Source organism: Oryzias latipes, chromosome 17 (genome assembly GCF_053564925.1).
Source record: "Oryzias latipes strain Hd-rR chromosome 17, Olatipes_Hd-rR_3.1".
In the NCBI taxonomy this organism is placed as follows: domain Eukaryota; kingdom Metazoa; phylum Chordata; class Actinopteri; order Beloniformes; family Adrianichthyidae; genus Oryzias; species Oryzias latipes.
Genome location: NC_136253.1, coordinates 11,976,576 through 11,996,987, shown reverse-complemented (window position 1 = coordinate 11,996,987; position 20,412 = coordinate 11,976,576).

Genomic DNA, 20,412 nt, shown 5'->3' with positions numbered 1-20,412 from the left:
TCCTCCCCCTGGACGGACAGGCGATGTACCAGAAACTCTTAAAGAATAATTAGCTTTTCTAACTCTACAGTTACATGTTTAAATAGTCCAGCAGATGAGCTTCAACCAGATGGAGTTGGGGGAAGGCTGGGGGCGCGAGACGAACCAGAGGCCAAGTACAGGAGAAGGAGTACAGACGAGCCATCTGGAAACTCTGTTGCTCCCCCAGAAGAGAGTGGGAAAGAGGTACAAAACATGAATGGCACCAGGGGAATGGAGAATTAAATGATAAATAAATGAACAAGAATAAAGAAGAGGAGAAGTAGATAAGAATACAGGACAGAACACCAGTGCACCATAGTTTTCCCAGCTTCAAACTTCTACCAGACAACTAGCAACTACTTTTCATTGTTCTTTTAAATTGAATTCAAACATTTAATGGTAAGTTGCGTGCACTTTGGTACTCATAGCTAATGCTAATAGTAATAATAATAGAAAATCTAGATTTTTTGGATAGCAATTGTTATGTAAAGGAGGCACTATATTCCTCGGAATGGGACTTCTACATCCGCGTCAGGACTCCGATAAGAGAGCACAGGACAAGATGAGCATTTTAAACTTTTATCTTCAGTTTCCTTCAGTTTTCAGTCTCTTACAGAGTTCACAGCCTTGCCACATGTAGCATGCCTGCTCCCCTCCCTCCCTGTGTTTTTTTCTTAGGACCCCGTTCGTCCACATACATGCCTGAACAAAATGTACTAAACAGAGAGTAATTAACAGCAGTGCCTGTACAAAATATCTAAACAGGTGGGAATTTACAACAGCCGCCCCCAGAATAGCAGGCTATCATGAAACAGGTAAATTCACCAAACAGAACAAAGTCTCCAAACGAACTACTCAGCTTCTGGAACAGCTGGCAACTGGACAAGACGTGCTACAGGCCGTACATATGTCTTGTCTCGTACTCTGACCTCAGCTGAACGTATATGTCCATCAGCACTTAGAATCACTTTGACGACTCGGCCGATTGGCCAGTGGGCTCTAGGGAGCTGCAGGTCAATGATCATCACGACTGAATTTAGCTGAAGATCTTCAGTTGGCCTCTTCCACTTGTCAATCAATCAATCAATCAATCAATCAATCAATCAATTTATTATTTGTATAGCACTTATAAAAGCCAAGGCAACCAAAGTGCTTAACATAAAATCCAATAAAATCACAAACAATATGATGCAATAAAGAAACAATAACAATAAAACAATAAAATCAATTGAACAATAAAAGCAACAAAACAATCTTCCTCTTTCGGCTTCTCCCATCAGGGGTCGCCACAGCGAACAAGTCGCATGGTAAACTTGGCAATGTTTTTACGCCGGATGCCCTTCCTGACGCAACCTTCTCAAACCGGGCTTGGAACCGGCACAGGGGTAGAGAAGGGAACAGGGAGCAGCCCGGAGTTGAACCCTGGTTTCCCGGACGGAAGGCGCTGCAAACCAGCACGAGCTAAACCGGCTCCGCTAAAAGCAATAAAACAATAAAAACAATAAAAGAATAAAATTAATAAGACGAAGAAGTCACACTAGATATGCTCACTGGAGTTAAAAGCCTGAGTAAAAAGATGTGTTTTTAAAAGAGTCTTAAAATTACTGACAGTTCTGGCAGACCTCACAGAATAGGGGAGAGCATTCCAGAGTTTAGGACCTGCAACTGAAAAGGCTCTGTCTCCCCGAGTCACAAGCCGAGTCCTGGGAACCGCTAAAAGCATTTGATCTTCAGAAATTAGGACTCGACATGGACAATAAACATGCAAAAGCTCAGAAAGATACTGATGTGCCAGACCATTCAGACATTTAAAAACCAAAAGCAGAATCTTAAAAGAAATTCAAAAAGACACAGGCAGCCAATGAAGTGAGCGTAATATCGGGGTTATATGCTCACACCGTCTGGTCCCCGTTAACAGGCGGGCCGCTGAATTTTGAACCAGCTGGAGACGGCGGAGCAGAGACTGATCCATACTGCTGTACAGAGAGTTACAGTAGTCCAGTCTGGAAAAGATCAAAGCATGCATCACTTGTTGCAAAGCGTGAGGAGGAAGATATGGCTTGACTTTGCTAATTGGCCTCAAGTGATAAAAACTAGACTGGACTACAAGACTGACCTGTTTGTCAAATTTAAAATGTCTGTCAAGGTTTACCCCAAGTTTTCTAATGAACGGAGCATCTGAAGGGTCCAGCTGGCCAACAGCACTACAGCAGCCTGTCAGCAGGTCAGACTTTCCAAAAACAAACACCTCTGTCTTGCTTTTACAATGGCACTGCCCCACAGACAACCTTTGCTACTTGCAGAAAGGGTAGGTAATTCCTCAGGAATTGTGTCCAGAAGTGATCAGCCATCATCTGACAGTGACGCCACCGTCTCTTGGTGAGCGTGTCAGGTGCGTATGTGATTTGTGGTAGGGTGGCATCTCGCAGCCCCATCAGCAGCATATTGGGAGTCACTGGTCTGGATCAGCAACCTCTGATGACACGTATCCCAAAGGCTTAGCATTGAGGATTCCCTCCACTTCTATAAGTAGTGTCAGTAGAACGTCCTCACCAAAGGGTTGATTTCCCGACACTACTTGTAGGGCCTTTTTAACTGACTGTATCTCATGCTCCCAGGCACCACCGAAATGAAGAGCTGCAGGTGGGTTAAACTGGAACTTGATTTGTTTCTGCGAAAGCCTGTCCTGGATCTCTGGCATCATAGCTGCATAAGCTTCAGACAGGTCTCTTTCTGCACCTCGAAAGTTTGTTGCTTGATCCGAGAGAATCTCTGATGGGGTTCCTCTGCGTGCAATGAACCTTCTCATTGCTAATAAGAATGCATCTATATCGAGGCCATTCAATAGATCCAAGTGAACACATCGGGTAGTTAGGCATTTAAAGATGATCCCCCAACGCTTCTCTGGCCTATCTATCTCGATGGCCTATCTTTACAGTGAACGGACCAAAGCAGTCCACCCCTGTTGAGAAGAATGGAGGTTTTAGGAGTCGCAGTCGTGCAGGGGGAAGGTCTGCCATTATTGGGATAGTTGACTTTCCTTTCCACCTTCTGCATTCTGCACAGGTTCTTTGGAACTTCTTGATGGCTTGTCTTCCACGCAGAATCCAGCAGTAACGCCTGATTTCTGCAAACACTCTATCAGTTCCTGGGTGGAGCAGGCGTGCGTCAGCATCTTTGATGATAAGTTTGGTTATATCATGACTGGGATCCAACACAACCAGATGTATTTCATCGATGCATGAAGAGTCACTCCATCTGAGGCGTCCTCCCACATGGATAAGACCTGATTCAGAGTCCATTTCTGGGGTCAATGTGCTCAATTTGCTGCTTGGTGGTACTGGTCTGCCAGCTTTAAGGCATTTCACTTCTTCAGTAAAGCACTCCATTTGGCTTGTTCTCCGGAACAGGTTTTCTGCTTCACCAGCTCTCTCTTGAGACTGCTCACCATCTCCAGCCGCCCGGTGAAGTAATTGCTGAGTGGCATTGATTAAATCAATCCAGTTGTCAAATTGTGTGATTTCTGGTGTTTGTGGATCCTGGGTTTTCTGGATAAGACCACAGAATACGTGCTGCTTGATCTCTGTGGTATCCTCTGGTGCGGTGGAGGCTGGATGTACTGGCCATTGATCTTCTGAATTGTGCAGAAAAGATGGTCCGTCAATCCATCGACTTGGAGCTGCTATCTCAGCCAGAGTACTTCCTCTTGTGAGGTCGTCAGCTGGATTATTAAGGGTGTCCACATAGCGCCATGTGTGGCCAGCTGTCAGGTCTTGGATTTCTGAGACCCTGGTCCCGACGAAGACTTTGAATTGACATGATTCGGATGTAAGCCAGGTCAGAACTGTGGTGGAATCTGTCCAGAGGAAAGTCTGGATGATCTTAACAGTATGTTCTCTGTGGATCAGGGAAGACAGCTAATTACCTGTTAAGGCTGCGCATGGCTCTAGTCGCGGCATAGACTGCTGGCGCTTCGAAGCCACTCTGGACCTTGCCATCACGAAGGCAACATGGGTGGTGTCATCACATCTCGAGGTGAAGTATGCTACAAGTATGAATGAGGAGTGAATGAATAATGGACACAATGTAAGCGCTTTGGGTGTCTTGAAAAGCGCAGATAAATCCAATCCATTATTATTATTATTATTATTACAAGAACATGAAGTGTGTATTCGGTCGAATCGGTTGCTGCCTCCGGTGGTGCATACGTTCTTGGTATGGTTATGTTAGCCACACTGGGGAGTTCACTCTCCCAGCTGGACCAGGCTTCAGCCACATCAGGTGGAAGATTTGGATCATCCCAGCTCCTCTTCTTGGCCCAGAGTTTCTGGACCAGAATCTTGGCCCGGGTTGTATATGGGATGATGACACCAATAGGGTCATACTGGCGAGCTAGCACTTTATATATGTAACGGAGTGTTGCAGTCTCATCTTTACTCGGCCTGGTGTGGTAGCAAAGGTGGTCTGTGGGGCAGTGCCATTGTAGTCCCAATGCAGGTTCTTGACGGTCTGTGCGTTCTTCAGACAACCACAGTTCAGTGTTTTCTGATCGAGCTGAAGAGGGCAGATGAGAGACAACCGCTCGGATGTTACTTGCCCACTGCCTGATCTCAAACCCTCATGAAGCCAGACACTTCCTCATTTCATCTACAAGCTTCTTACCCGACTCAACCGTGGGGAGACTTTGTAGGCAGTTATCCACATAGAATGACTTCTCAATGGATGGAAGGATGTCTTTAGTTTGCTCTCTCCCATGTTTGTGGAGGGCAAATATCGCACAGCATGGACTGCAGGTGGTACCAAATGGTAGTACACGCCATTGGTAGATATCAGGAGGCTCTTCTCGTCTCAAGTTCCTCCATATGAATATCAGCAATGGTCTATCTTTGGGGAGTAGACAGACTTGGTGGAACATTGCCTTGATGTCTCCACTGATGGCGACAGCATGTTGTCGGAAAGTTGCTGGAAGCGACTGGGTTAGTGTATAATCTAATGCTTGTCTTGAATATGTCATAGTTGCTCCTGCTTGGGTTTGCAACATTGTGTTTTTGAGGCCTGTTTGTGGTGTCATTAAGAGTGGACTACTGTTCTGAGAGGAGAAACTCTGATAGGGGGGGTAGCTGCTGAACACCACTCATCACGGGGGACATGAGCTGGGGGGAATAGTCAGAAGGAGAAGCTGGACTGAGAAACGCCGTCGGTTGAGGGCCTTGTAGCATGTGGTCGCTCGGAATGAAACTGGGACCTGTGATATTATGGACTCTTTTTTTTCCTGGGGAGATGATGTTCGGAACTCACTGCATATTGTTAGCAAACCAGGTGATAAGCTTGCATGCTTTGTGCCACTCCACTGGTTCTCCCTATCGGCTGCTCCGGAAAAAGGGGGGCAGGAGCGTGGCCTAACTGCTCCGAACAGCCGGTCCTCCTTAGCAATAATTTGGGTTTGCAAATTGGGTGACTGCAGCTGCTGAGCAGCGACACGCTCTCTGACGTCCTGGTGTGGGGCGCATAAGGCTGGAGGGACTGTAGCAGACTGACCTGGTAGCTTTGCAGATATGAGGGGAGTTGACGCAGTCATGAGGCATGCTGCGCTTCACTCACGTTCATCGCTGCTCCGTTTCTGTCCATGCTGATGCGGGTGAGAAATCTGGCTCGAAAGGACCAAATGTTATGTAAAGGAGGCACTATATTCCTCGGACTGGGACTTCTACATCTGCATCAGGACTCCGATAAGAGAGCACAGGACAAGATGAGCATTTTAAACATTTATCTTCAGTTTCCTTCAGTTTTCAGTCTCTTACAGAGTTCAAAGCCTTGCCACATGTAGCATGCCTGCCCCCCTCCCTCCCTCTGTTTATTTTTGGGACCCCGCTCGTCCACATACATGCCTGAACAAAATGTACTAAACAGGGAGTAATTTACAGCAGTGCCTGAACAAAATATCTAAACAGGTGGGAATTTACAACAGCAATATTAATACAATATAGTATTAATCTAAGCAGGGGGAATGTGACAGACTGGCCTGGTTTATGAAACAATCTCCCTTTAGCAGAGAAAAATGTATAATAGATTTAATGAAAACTGTAATTATTCCCCAAAACTTCATTACAGTCGGTGAGGTAGGGGGAGCAAAAAGTTAAATATCCTCTGACTACTAGCTAGCCTGGCAATAAGCCCGTACAAAAAGTAAAGTTTTAAGACTAACTTTGAATGTAGAAACTGTGTCATCCTTACAAGAGCTGGGAGTTTATTCCATCCGACACGGGCTTGGTGGCTAAAGGCTCTACCTCCAACTGTATTTGAGAAAAATCTTCTGCTAGTTCCAGATAACAATCTTACAGTTCCATTCTGAACCAGCATGAGACATCTTAAGGAACTCTTAGGACACGCAGCTAACAAAGAGTTACAGTAATCCAGCCTAGACGTAACAAATGCATGGATGAGTTTTTCGGCATCACTTTTAGATAATATATTTCTTCTCTTAGCTAAATTCAGTAGGTGAAAGAATGCAGTTTTACAAGCCTGATATATGCTAGCCGTAACCCTTGTGCTATCTTAGGCACTTAACCATTGGGAGTTGGTGTCCATGGATTACATGAAATCTTTCCACCTTTATCCACCTTTGTCATGATAGGGAGAACACATCAATGTAAGGGTGGGGTCATCTAAGATAGCACAAGGGTTAAATGATAAATCCTGGTCAAATAAAACCCCTTGGTTTCTAACTGTGGAATTGGAAGCTATACTTACACCATCCAGGGAGACTATCTGATCAGACAGAGCATCTCTGAAGTTATTAGGACCTAGTACAATGACCTCAGTTTTTTCTGGGTTACAATTATAAAAATAATTAATTTTATTTATATGGCGCCTTTCTGGGCACCCAAGGTCGCCTTACAGATAAAAAACAATTATAAAATGTAGTTACAAGAATTAAACTTTATTTAAAAAACAAACAAACAATAGAATCATAAATTAATTGGGGTGCATAGGCTATAAGGTGGGTTTTGATATTTTTAGCAAACGGAGGGAGTGAGTCAATGATCTGTAAATCTGAGGGAAGTGAGTTCCAGAGCTGAAGGGCAGAGCGGCTGAATGCTCTGCCCCCCATGGAGATGAGCTGAGCGGTGGGTGTAACAAGCTGCAGCGAGGAGGCAGACCTAAGGGAGCAGGTGGGAATGGCAACATGGATAAGGTCAGACAGATATGGAGGGGCAAGGTTATGGAGGGCTTTGAAGGTCAGAATAAGGATTTTGTAATTAATCTGAAGAGGCACTGGTAATGTGCCTAGTGGAGGGGGGTTTGTGTAATGATCCGGGCAGCAGAGTTTTGGAGCAGTTGTAGTTTGTTTATAGTTTGCTAAAGAGTCCAGATAAAAGGGAGTTGCAGTAGTCCAGACTGGAGGTGATGAGACTGCGGACCAGAATGGCTGTGGAGTGAAGACTGAGAGAGGGACGGACAGCAGATGTTTTGAAGGTGGAAATAAGCAGTCCGGGTGATGTTATTGATGTGGGCAGTAAAGAAGAGAGTGCTGTCAAGGACTCTTTAGGAGGAGGTAATTCATTGTCATCCACATCTTGATGTCTCAGGCATTCCGTTTCTCTATATGGTCATTCTGGTCAGGCATGAAAAGCATAAACAGGATGGGTCCTAGAACTTAGCTCTGTGGGACTCCGTAGCTAACTCGAGTGCAATTAGAGGACTGTCCATTTACATGAACAAACTGGTATCTCTCGGATAAGTGGTATTCAAACCACTGAAGGGCAGATCCTCTGATCCTTATGTCATTGTAACCCCTAGACGGTGCTGCTGTGTGTAACAGCTCTAAATCCCTTCAAATGGAGTTACTCTAAGTCTAGGTTCAATGAGGAGACTGTTGACTGTCATGTATTCCAGTATTTAGCCAGGAATATTCCACCCCATAGAAATGTATGATTTATAGTTGAACCAGAAAAGAATACTTAGGTTTAGGCAATAAAATAACACAAAATAACAGTCTGAAGAACTGAGTGAATTACTTATATTTACACTTCACAACAAAAAACAAGTGGCCACTGACATGAAAAGGAGGTTCAAATAAAATTGAGATCTCAAAAAGAAACTTAAATCTGAGTCCAACTTTCTCTTTTCTTTAGAATAAAAATAAATAACCCTTTGAGTGCACTCAAAAAAATAAATAAAGGTAACCCCCTTAATGTCCATCCAGTAGATGAGATGAACCAAGGAGGTAAGATGACGGAATGATGATGGAGTAGATGAGTTGAATGAAGGAAGGTCTGGGATCCAGATGTACACCAAGAAAAAAACAGTCGAGGTAACGTATTTTTCCAAAAAGTTAACAAAGTCCAACGTCGCTCTTTAACAAGATTTCTCTTCCTGGGTACACTATAACTCGCTCAAGTCTTTTTTCCTCTTTACCTCGCTCAAGTCTTTTTTCCTCTGACGCTATGCTTTGAGAAAAGTTGAAAAGACGTCAAAGATAAAAACATGACAGGATGATCACTCCTGGCAAATCCCAAAAAACCAACATTTAAAATGTTGACTGCCACCAGTGGTGAAACTGAAAATTACACTAAATGAAAGAGAATAACTAAGTAACTTAAGCAGGGTTACATCATGCTTTAATCTTTTGAGTAAAATACTGTGGTCGATAGTGTCAAAGGCTGCACTGAGCTCTAACAGGACCAGAAGAGAAAGTATTTCAAATTTTGACAAAAAAATTCTTTACTGGTGCTATTTTCCTGGACCCTACGAAGGTATTTGATTAAGTAGACATTCCCAGCCTTTAGACTAATTGTTTGCCATCGGTTGTTGTACTCCATCCTTCCTGTGGTTAAATTTGTAACATTAGTGTTGTGTGTCATATAGGGGCAGTAAGTCAAACTGTATTGGAATAAATAAAGGAATCCCGCAGGGTTCTTTTCTTGGGGCTTTGTTATTTACTATATTTATTATTGACCTGCCAAATTGCTGCTCCAAATCTAATATTCATCTGTATGAGTATGACACCATAATGTACTGTTCTGAACCAAGTGTTTTTGTCATGACTTGAAGGATTGACAGACCCAGACGCTGAAACCCAGAGAGAGGACGAAGACAGGTGAAAGGTAAGAAATGGGTTTTATTTTCCTTCCAGGAAAGGTGATGTGACTTGGTGGGCAGCTGGAGAGGAAAGCGGCTTGTGGCGTGGCTGGAGGTAAAAGTGCGGCTTGGCAAAGCTTGAGGGTTCCACCAGACTGCTGGAGAACTCGAGCTGACATCCACACTGGGGACTCTTGGAGGCTGGAATCCTGAGACAGAGAGAGGCAGGTTAAGCACAAGGCCAGACTTAACAAGAAAACATGAACTAGACTTGAGACCAGGTAGAGTCACCATAGGGGGTAACGAACTGGCGTTGGCTAATGGGTCTGGATCTCCTTAAGAGCAGAGCAGGTGATGAGGTGAATTGGTCCCAGCTGGTGGAGTCAGGAGCAGAGCAGTAGGGGGAGGGGGAGGAGACTGACAGGCAACATAACAGTACCCCCCCCTCAACGACCGCCTCCAGGTGGTCCAGGGCGGCGGTCCGGGTGGGCGCGGTAGAAGTCCGTGATGAGGGCGGGGTCCAAAATGAGGGAACGTGAGACCCAGGAGCGCTCCTCAGGACCGTACCCCTCCCAGTCGACGAGGAACTGATGGCCGCGACCCCGCCGCCGAACGTCCAGGATGCGGCTAACCGTGTAAGCCGGAGCACCGTCAATGATACGGGCGGGAGGTGGGGAAGTGGAAGGCGGGCACAAGGTGCTGTCAGAGACCGGCTTGATTTGAGAGATATGGAACGAGGGATGAATTTTGAGTGCGGCCGGGAGCTTGAGGCGGACACATGAGGGGTTAATAACTTTATCAATGACGTATGGACCAATAGACCTGGGGGCGAGTTTGCGAGACGTGGCCCGAATGGGGATATTCCTGGCGGAAAGCCACACCTTTTGGCCGGGTCGGTACTCGGGTCCCACCACCCTGTGACGGTTCGCCGTCCGGCAGTTGTGCTCCCTGGTGCGGACAAGCGCTGCCTTGGTCTGTTGCCATACACGCTGACAGCGCTGGAGATGGTCCTGCACAGATGGCACAGCCAGGTCGAGTTCGTGGGATGGGAACAATGGTGGTGAGAACCCGAGGGATGCTTCAAATGGGGAGATTCCTGTGGCAGAAGAGGGATTTGAATTGTGGGCATACTCAACCCATACTAGGTACTTGGACCAGTCAGCGGGGTTATCGGCGGCGATGCAACGGAGGGATGCCTCCAGCTCCTGATTTGCACGTTCTGCCTGGCCGTTAGACTGAGGGTGGTACCCTGACGTGAGGCTGACTGTGGCTCCCAGGGCAGAACAGAAGGCCTTCCACACCTGGGAGATGAATTGAGGTCCGCGGTCCGAAACAATGTCCAAAGGAATGCCGTGATGCCTAAAAACATGGTGAACCAGAATGTCCGCTGTTTCAGTGGCCGTGGGGAGCTGACGGAGAGGGATGAAATGACAGAATTTAGAGAACCGGTCGATCACAGTAAAAATGACAGTGTGACCTTGGGAGTCAGGGAGACCGGTGACGAAGTCCACCGCGATGTGAGACCACGGTCGGCTAGGCGTAGGCAGAGGATGGAGAAGCCCTGAAGGTGGAGAGTGAGCCGACTTAGAACGGGCGCAGATGGAACATGCGGCCACGTACTCCCTGACGTCCTTATTAATGGTCGGCCAGAAAAAGCGTCTACGGATCAGGCTGATGGTTCGATGTATTCCCCCATGGCAGGCGATGCGTGAAGTGTGAGCCCATGAGATAACGTCGGACCTTAGGGAACTGGGGACAAATAACGTGCCATAAGGAGGAACAGGGTGATTGGGTTCCTCACCTTGGGCCTGGATGACTCTGGCCTCAGGTAAGGCCTTTACCTGAAACCTTACCTGTCCCAGGTAAGGTTTCCGACCACGTAGGTGGGGGGCAGGACGCTGGTGACGGAGGTGGATTCAGTGGAACAGAACTTTCGTGACAGGGCATCGGGCTTTGTGTTGCGAGACCCAGGACGGTACGTAATGGTGAAGTTAAAACGGTCGAAAAATAAACACCAGCGTGCCTGACGGGAATTGAGCCTCTTGGCAGTACGGAGATATGCAAGGTTTTTGTGGTCCGTCCACACAATGAAGGGATGAGCCGCTCCCTCCAGCCAATGACGCCATTCTTCAAGTGCCAGTTTAATGGCTAGAAGTTCACGGTTACCCACATCGTAATTCCTCTCAGCCGGGGAAAGCTTCTTGGAGAAGAAGGCGCATGGTTTCAGTTTGTTGGTGCCCGCTTCCCTTTGGGACAGTACCCCCCCAACTCCAGAGTCTGAGGCATCGACCTCCACAATAAATTGTCTGTCAGGGTCGAGCTGAATTAGGATGGGGGCCGAGACAAACAACTTTTTAAGGTGGTCGAAGGCGGACTGAGCGGTGGCGTTCCAGGAGAATGGTTTGGCAATGGACGTGAGTTGTGTGAGCGGAGCGGCAATTGAGCTATAGTTCCGAATAAAGCGTCGATAGAAATTGGCGAAGCCCAAAAATTGCTGGAGCTTTTTGCGGTTGGTGGGGGGTTCCCACTGGGATACAGCCTCTATCTTGGCTGGGTCAGGCCGGATGCTGCCGGCTTCAAAGATGTAGCCCAAAAACGGAACGGAGGTAGTGTGAAAAGCGCATTTTTCAGCCTTGACAAATAGGTGGTTCTCAGCCAAACGTTGCAAAACAGACCTAACGTGAGTCTCATGTTGGGAGGTGTCTTTTGAGTAAACGAGGATGTCGTCGAGGTAGACGAAGACGAAAAGATTAAGGAAGTCCCTGAGGACATCATTAACCAGGCGTTGAAACACGGCCGGAGCGTTGGTTAACCCAAAGGGCATGACGAGGTACTCATAGTGTCCTAATGGGGTTTTGAAAGCGGTTTTCCACTCGTCCCCCTCCTTTATACGTACAAGATGGTAAGCGTTACGGAGATCGAGTTTAGAAAAGATACGAGCACCTTGGATGGAATCAAAAACGGAGCTGAGGAGGGGTAAGGAATATTTATCTTTTATAGTGATTTGATTTAACTCCCGATAATCGATGCATGGTCTCAGGGACTTGTCTTTTTTCTCCACAAAAAAAAAACCCAGCCCCAGCGGGAGATGAAGAGGGACGGATGTGCCCAGAAGAAAGCGCCTCTTGGATGTACTTCTCCATGGCAACTTTCTCTGGACCAGACAGGTTGAATAACCTCCCTTTGGGCAAAGTTGCACCATCTAGTAACTGGATGGAGCAGTCGTAGGGTCTATGGGGAGGAAGAGAACTGGCTTTGGATTTACTGAACACATAGCTGAGGTTGTGATAACACTCGGGAACGTTACTGAGGTCAATGTCTTCCGACTGACCGCTAGGGGAGTTATTAATGGTAGGGACCGCTGAGCGAAGGCAATTGGCAAGGCAAAACTCACTCCAGTTGATAATGCAATGATTGGTCCAGTCGAACTGGGGGTTGTGTTTTCTAAGCCACGAAAAACCTAAAACTACAGGATTTTGAGGGGTGTGAGTAACGAAGAATTGAACCTCTTCCCTGTGGTTCCCAGATGTGATAAGTAATAGGGGCTTAGTACGATGAGTTATGAGGGAGAGGTGTTGTCCACCTAAGCCTGCAGCTCGAACAGGAGAGTTGAGCTTTTCGACAGGGAGCGAGAAACGCGAAACTATACTATGGTCTAGGAGGCTTTGTTCGGCGCCTGAATCAATAAGGGCTTGAAGGTCAATAATACTAGCATTATTACATAACTTGACAGGTAGAAAGAGAAAGTTCTTAGCAGGAGTACCCACCCGCGGCCTGCCTTCTAGCGGGGGGGTTCTGGAGTTTAAACGCAGCTCGCATTGGCGTACCTGATGCCCCTGGTGGCCACAGTAAAAACACGCACCCTCCTCCCGGCGCCTTTTACGTTCCTCGGCGGAGATTCGTGAAATGCCGATCTGCATGGGCTCCTCATGAGAGCTGTGAGGTCTTTCTGCAGGACAGGAGGGGGAGAAAAGAGCATCAGCAGTCGGTAGTATGGGCTTAAGAGTCTTACGTCTCTGAGGGGGATTTTCATGCTGACGCTCCCGAAGGCGGGCATCGGAGCGCAGGGCTGCGGAGACAAGTTCCTCAAAGTTATTGGCTTCAGGCTGCGTGCATAAGTGATCTTTTATGGTTTCGTTGAGGGATTGATAGAAGACACCGCGAAGCGCTGGATCAGACCAGCCGGCTTCCACCGCCAGAATTCTGAAGTCGATGATGTGATCGCTGACTGGGCGGTTCCGCTGTCTGAGAGCGAGGAGTTTTGAGGTGGCTTCTTCCTGCTTTTTTGGCTGATCGAACACCAGACAAAACTCATTAATGAAACGTTCAAAAGGAAGGTGAGTAATGGGATTGACCGCCAGAAAAGCTTGGGCCCACTGCAGGGCTTTATTTCTCAGGGAGTTGACGATAAGAGTGATTTTGCTGGAATCAGAATGGTAGTACCTGGGAGCTTGTTGAAACAGAAGTTAACACTGGAGGAGAAATCCGCTGCATGCTTCTACCTCACCGTAGAATGGTTCTGGTTGCAGGCGGAAATTTTCTGGGGTCGGAACGGGAGTGGAAGTTTGGCCGGAAGTAGGTAGCGTTGCTGTGGTGACGGAGTGAAACATTTGTCCGGGTAAATTGATTAATGTTTGCGTCATACCATTGAGCCGTGACAGTAGGTCTTCTTGAATCTTAGTCATCCGAGTAATGGCGGTGGAGTGGAGTTCCAGAAAGGTTCTTTGTTGTTTGACTGCATGGCGGAGTCCTTCTGGGTCAGCTGGGTCAGGAGTTTGGTCAGTTCGTTCTGTCATGACTTGAAGGATTGACAGACCCAGACGCTGAAACCCAGAGAGAGGACGAAGACAGGTGAAAGGTAAGAAATGGGTTTTATTTTCCTTCCAGGAAAGGTGGTGTGACTTGGTGGGCAGCTGGAGAGGAAAGCGGCTTGTGGCGTGGCTGGAGGCAGTGGCGGTTCTACACTAACTTACTCCCTGGGCGAGTAACCCCACAGGCAATTTTCTAGACTCGTATTACAGGGGGGTCAAACTCAGTCACACAGGGGATCTAAGTTAAAAACACGCCTAAGGTTTGGGCCGGTTCATTTACTGAACACACTAAAGCTAAACTTTTAAACCTTTTAAACTGAACTTTTTGAACATAAATATGAATAAAAACAGGAACACAAGTTAAACCTTAAATAACTTGTAATATTTTGCTCTCCATAGAAATATATTCTGTCAAAATTATACAAATATGAACATGCTGCAGAACAAAACAAAGAAAGCCTGGAAATATTAGTAAGAAATAACAAATCAAATATTTCCGGGTTTTTTTGCTCTTTTATAATTTTTTAGAGCATTTTTTTAGAGCTGGACTCCTGCTTCATTTTTAGCAATAATTTCTTAATGTGTGACGTCCTGTGTGTGTCTTTGTGAAACATATCAGAGGGATTAGATCTAAAATAAAACTTATTGTGATTAATATGTTTAGGTCTTATAAAACATTAAAGACTAAATCTTAGAACTCATCAGTGGGATTACTCCAAAAATATTTGGCATTTCCCTAAATTTGTGCAACACCAACAGTAGAAATCCTCCAAAAAAACTCAATCCATAAAAAATGGTCCGGCTCATCCCCCCTGTTACGGTTTCTGTTTCTTTGCCCTTGTGGTTTGTTTCCTTTTTGTTCTGGCATGTTTTGAGTTTAACTTCCTGTCTTATTTTGTAGGGTTTCCTGTTTCGTTTTTGTTGTGAGTTTTACTTTGGTTCCCCATCCTTCCTGATTGTGTTCACCTGTGTCTCGGTTGTCTGTATGTATTTAAGTCTTGTCATTCCCTTCTAGTCCCTTGTTAGTCTGCTCTCCCCGTTTCGAGTGTTTAGTGTTTCGAGTTTCTAGCCTGCCGTCTGCAGTGGTTTTGGTTTTGTGTCCTTAGTTTTGTTTATTAAAAGCCCCCGTTCCCCTGCAACCTCCTGCCTCCTCTCTCGCTCTCTGCGCCTGGGTGCTTCCTCCCTTCTCCCCCCGTAACAACCCCTCCCCCTCCCCTTCCCTCTGACACACGCGGCTCCGTCTCTATGACGGGAGGCGCAGCTGCGGCCCAGAGTTGATTGTCAGATAGAAAAAGACTCCCACCCGTTAGTGTGATTCAGCCAGCCACCGGCGAGTTGCGCCCCCCTCTCGAGTTTTTTGACTTATGTTCCAAAGACTACCGCAAAGAGGTGTGGCCGCAAGCATCTTGCAGCAGAGGGCGGTGGTCACGTGCGCGTCGGGTCTGCTGTGTTGGAGCAAGTAATTGTGGGAAATAATCCCCATTGCCTGCTTTTGTCGAAATTTGGTTGAGCATGGGTGTTTGTTCTGCCTAATTCTTTTTCATGTGCCTGTTTTACGTTTTTTCACTCTGAGTAATTTCATCTTTTTTTTTTTTTTTTTTGCACCATAAGTGTGAAGAGGAAACAGGATCAAGACATTTTTAAGAGTCTGATGTGTCTAAGTTAAAGTGTAAAGTGTGTCGGCAGTTGAAGCAATTTCAAATTAAAAGCGCAAAGTCGCCTGTTTGAATATAGTAGTACATTGTAATGCAAACGCATCGGGCACGGCAAGTGCCGCCCCCTATGAAGTGCCGCCCTGGGCGACCGCCCACATCGCCCATATCAAAAACCGCCACTGGCTGGAGGTAAAAGTGCGGCTTGGCAAAGCTTGAGGGTTCCACCAGACTGCTGGAGAACTCGAGCTGACATCCACACTGGGGACTCTTGGAGGCTGGAATCCTGAGACAGAGAGAGGCAGGTTAAGCACAAGGCCAGACTTAACAAGAAAACATGAACTAGACTTGAGACCAGGTAGAGTCACCATAGAGGGTAACGAACTGGCGTTGGCTAATGGGTCTGGATCTCCTTGAGAGCAGAGCAGGTGATGAGGTGAATTGGTCCCAGCTGGTGGAGTCAGGAGCAGAGCAGTAGGGGGAGGGGGAGGAGACTGACAGGCACCATAACAGTTTTAGATGTTAGGGAGGACTCTGAGGATGTAGGACTGTATCACTTATTTGTGGTAGGAGTTTAACAGGAAACAAGACAGAGTGTTGGTCAGGACATAGGGAGGAGGAAATAGAGATGTGACTCCACTTGGCAGATGTTCCAAATTTATTCTGTTGCTGACTAATATTCCAAGTTAATCTGCAAATAAAAAATATCACTCTCATCACAACACAAATAGCACAAACTGGCCTGCTGTAAATAAAATAAAGTACGTAAAACAAGGAAAACTGACTGAGTATGTCATGGAGAACATAAATTCCTTATAATATGCAAAATATTATTAAATCTGCTTTAAACCACAAAACAAAATGTAACAATAGTGACACCAAGTGGCCAAGAAAATAACAGCACAAATAAAATGAGTAATGCACGTATAACAATGGATTTAAACACTTACGTTTGGTCAGTTACTCAATACGGAAAATAATAAAATTGGAATGAACCGAAGACATAAGACATGGTTCTTGGGCAACTAGAGTCTCTCTATTCTGCTGACCCAGAGCACATGGAAAACAGGAACTGCCTCATGAAAACAGAGAAAACCATAGAAGAAGAAGAACTTGACATCACATCCTGTGACATCATCAACAGTGGGCTGAGCCTTCACAACAGCCGCCTCCAAATGTGCAAGGGAAATTTGCTTCAAAAGAAAACATAAAATGCCAACTAAAACTAATCTTCCCCATCCGGCAATGCAGGTAACATAACTAAACGAGCTACTGGTCGGGTGTACACATGTCCATTTACCTCAACATCAGCCGAACAGATGTGTCCATCATCACTCTGATGAAGCTTGACAACTCTTCCTATGGGCCAGGAAGCTCGGGGCAGCTGAGAGTCAACTAACATGATCGCCGCACCCACGTAGAGTAAATGCCATTTCTGTCTAGTCTGCAGGGTTAGCAGGTATTCCCCAAGGAATCTTGCCCAAATGTGGTCATCGAGCACCTGTGAGTGCAGCCAATGCCTCCGACTCAGGATCTCAGTGTCTGGATAGACCATTTGAGGCAGTAATCCGTCCGCAGAGACATAGCCAAGAGGTTTAGAGTTAAGGATGGACTCCACTTTCAAGAGCACAGGGAGAAGCACTTCCTCGTGTACTGGTTGGGCTCCAACAGAGGTGTATATGGCCATCTTCACAGAACAAATTTCCTGCTCCCACACACCACCAAAGTGCCGAGCTACAGGTGGGTTGAAGTGGAATGTGATTCTCTGCTGAGCAAGCTGTTGCTGTAGAGCAAGTCCCATGCTTGTGAAGGCCTCTTTGAGTCCAAGCTCTCCACCTTTGAAGATAGTCCCCCAATCAGACCAGATCTCTGCTGGTGTCCCAAGCCTGGCGATGAACCTCCTTAGGGTCATGAGTCACGCGTCCACATCCATGCTCCAAGGCAGGGGTGGGCAATTCCAGGCCTCGAGGGCCGGTGTGTCTGCATGATTTCCAGATACTCTTGCCCTACTGATGGCTGATTACCTGGTTCAGGTGTGTCCAGCCAATAATCTTGCCCTACTGATGGCTGATTACCTGGTTCAGGTGTGTCCAGCCAATCAGAACATGCCAGAGCAGGGTATGCTGGAAAACATGCAGGACTGCGGCCCTCAGTGCCCACCTCTGCTCCAAGGAGATCCAAGTGCACTTACTGGCCAAACTGGTTGTCAGACACTTGAAGATTATTCCCCAATGATTTCATCAACAGTGGGCTGAGCCTTCACAACATTAGATATCAACATTACGTTACAGCCGGATTTTACAGTTTTTCTCAGTCGCTTTAGTACAATTCTCAGATCAGAATGAAATTCCCAAAACTATTTGTTCAGTCTTCCCATCATGATGTCACTTGTGCACATCATATAAGCAGTTTCTCACTTCTTTGAACAAGTTGCAATTGCTTTGGTACATCCATGCAAATGATTATGTACAATTCTCTGCTCTTTGCTACATTATCAATTGTTTATGTCATGTTGATCAAAATGTATTATATAGTTCACTGTGCAATAGTCTTACTCCTCAAAACACCTAGTCATTAGTTCATTGTATAAGTCATTAACTGCAAAATGGTTGACCAAGTTGTCATAATGTGACAAACATATTTCGCTGCATTGCAAGAGAGGATATTCGCTGTGATATAGATGAGAATTTGTGGCCTAACATACAGGAACGACAAGAGGTGTAAGAAGACCACACCAATTCCTACTGCAGTGGCTGTACTGTTGTACAGAATATTGTCCTATCTTTCTTTTCCCTTTGTGTTACTGTTTGCAGTGGGTTTTTTCTATGTTGGTATGACATGGTCTGTCAACAAATTACAATATGAACAATAAAAGTGTAAATGTGAATCTTGTCCAGTCTCCTGCAATCAAACAAAAAAGGTGTAACTTACATTTTACAATAATTGTCATCAAAACTTTAGCCATAGTTTACATCAGAACCTCCCTCTAAAGCAGTGTTTTTCAACCAGTGTGCCGCGGCACACTAGTGTGCCGTGGGAGATGGTCAAGTGTGCCGTGGGAAATTCCCCTCATTAACTGATCTAAAAACATTTCCCATCTCCTGGATTTCAGCTCTGTGTTCATCCAAACAGGCCCTGATAAAACACTGAGGAGTTAGGACTATAAAATATCGTAAAATACTTTTTCTTTGCGTTTATTTTATTTTATTAAAGACATTTTGATAAGAATGACGGCACCGCGATTCAGCTGCACCTTCGGCTGTATTTTGGAAAAGTCCCGTTCCTTTAACTGTCTCCACCAATAATTCTTGGGGGGTTTAACACTAAAAGGCCTAAGGCAGAGCCGTTTGACTATTCTACCTATAGAGCCTGCCAGTTAGTCGATCGACTAAAAGACTTTCAGCTAATATCCTAAAGCAGCTGTGAACGGCTGCTTTTCTGATGTAAATAAGGCACTTACTGGTGCACCATAGCTAGGGCCATGCTGACCAACTTCAATGAAACTTGTTTTTCACTTTGTCATCTTGGGGAGAGATCAACACACATGGGTTTTTTCCTTCACTAAGATTTATTTATGGAAATCGTACAAAAACTGACATTTTTACACATATTTACAAATTACAAAAGTCAATGAGTACATTTTGAGAAATCACTCACAATCCTGGCACTGCCATGGCATCTCTTTTCTGCATTTGCCACATGTGTATCTGTAGCAGTCAACACATCGCATACTAGCATGATTGTTCTTGCAGTGATGCTTGACCTGACACGTGGCTCTTTTTCCAGGGCTGGGTGTGGATGGTTGTTGCCGAAGCAATTGTTCTTTTTGTGCCTTCTTTGCACCCACATAAGAGTGAGCCAACTCTCTTGCAAGCTCCACCAGGAAGTCCACCCGTTTCTCCTGCCTCCCGATGCATGCTTGGTACAGCACATGTGCATTTAGTGCTGCCATGTCAACCATGTTAAAGAACACAGCGACTAGCCAGCGCCGTGTTCCTTTGCGAAATGTGTACTACCGCACCATCTGGTCCATTACATCCACTCCACATTTTGTGGTGTTATACAGGGTGACTGTGTTTGGCTTCCTTTTAGTGGTTTCCTCAGTCTGAACCTCGCTGTGCATGCTGCTTAGAATGTAGACGGTCTTCTTCTTTTTGGGCGCATACACCGTCAGCGTGGCACCAGTGGTTGAAAATACCTAATAAAGACAAGTTGTTACTTTCATAGCACTTTCACACACAAATTAGAAACACATAAACATAGAGCAACAAAAGACCTGCAACATACCTGAGTGGTGAATTCATCGCGGTCTGTCTGCCTAGTAGATTGAGGAATTTCCCGGCGAATCTTGTTGAGTGTGCCAAGAATGGTGGTTTTCCGGCTAAGCAGTCGTTGCGCGAGTGACAAAGATGTAAAAAAATTGTCTGTGGTAACATTTCTGCCCTTGTCCAGGAATGGGTCCATCAGCCTCATCACTACGTTTTCAGACAGTCGCTCCCCACTGGGACGACTGGGGTCCTTGCCAAGATATGGGAGGACATTGCATATATACTTGGATTTCAAGTCGCAAGCCAACCAAAACTTGATCCCCAACTTGTCGGGTTTAGTTGCAATATATTGCAGGAAACAGCAGCGAGTCTTTGATGGGAAAAGCTGTTCGTCAACAGTGATGTGCCGACCGGGGTTGTAGGATGTGATGCAGTTGGTGACAAATGATCCCCACACAGTAGAAATTGCAGCAAACTTATCATTCTTTGCTCGCTCGCTGCGGGTGGACCTGTCATCAAAGCGTAGGTGTCGCATGATGTCTTTGAAGCGGTCACGGGACATAGTTCCAATGATTTGTG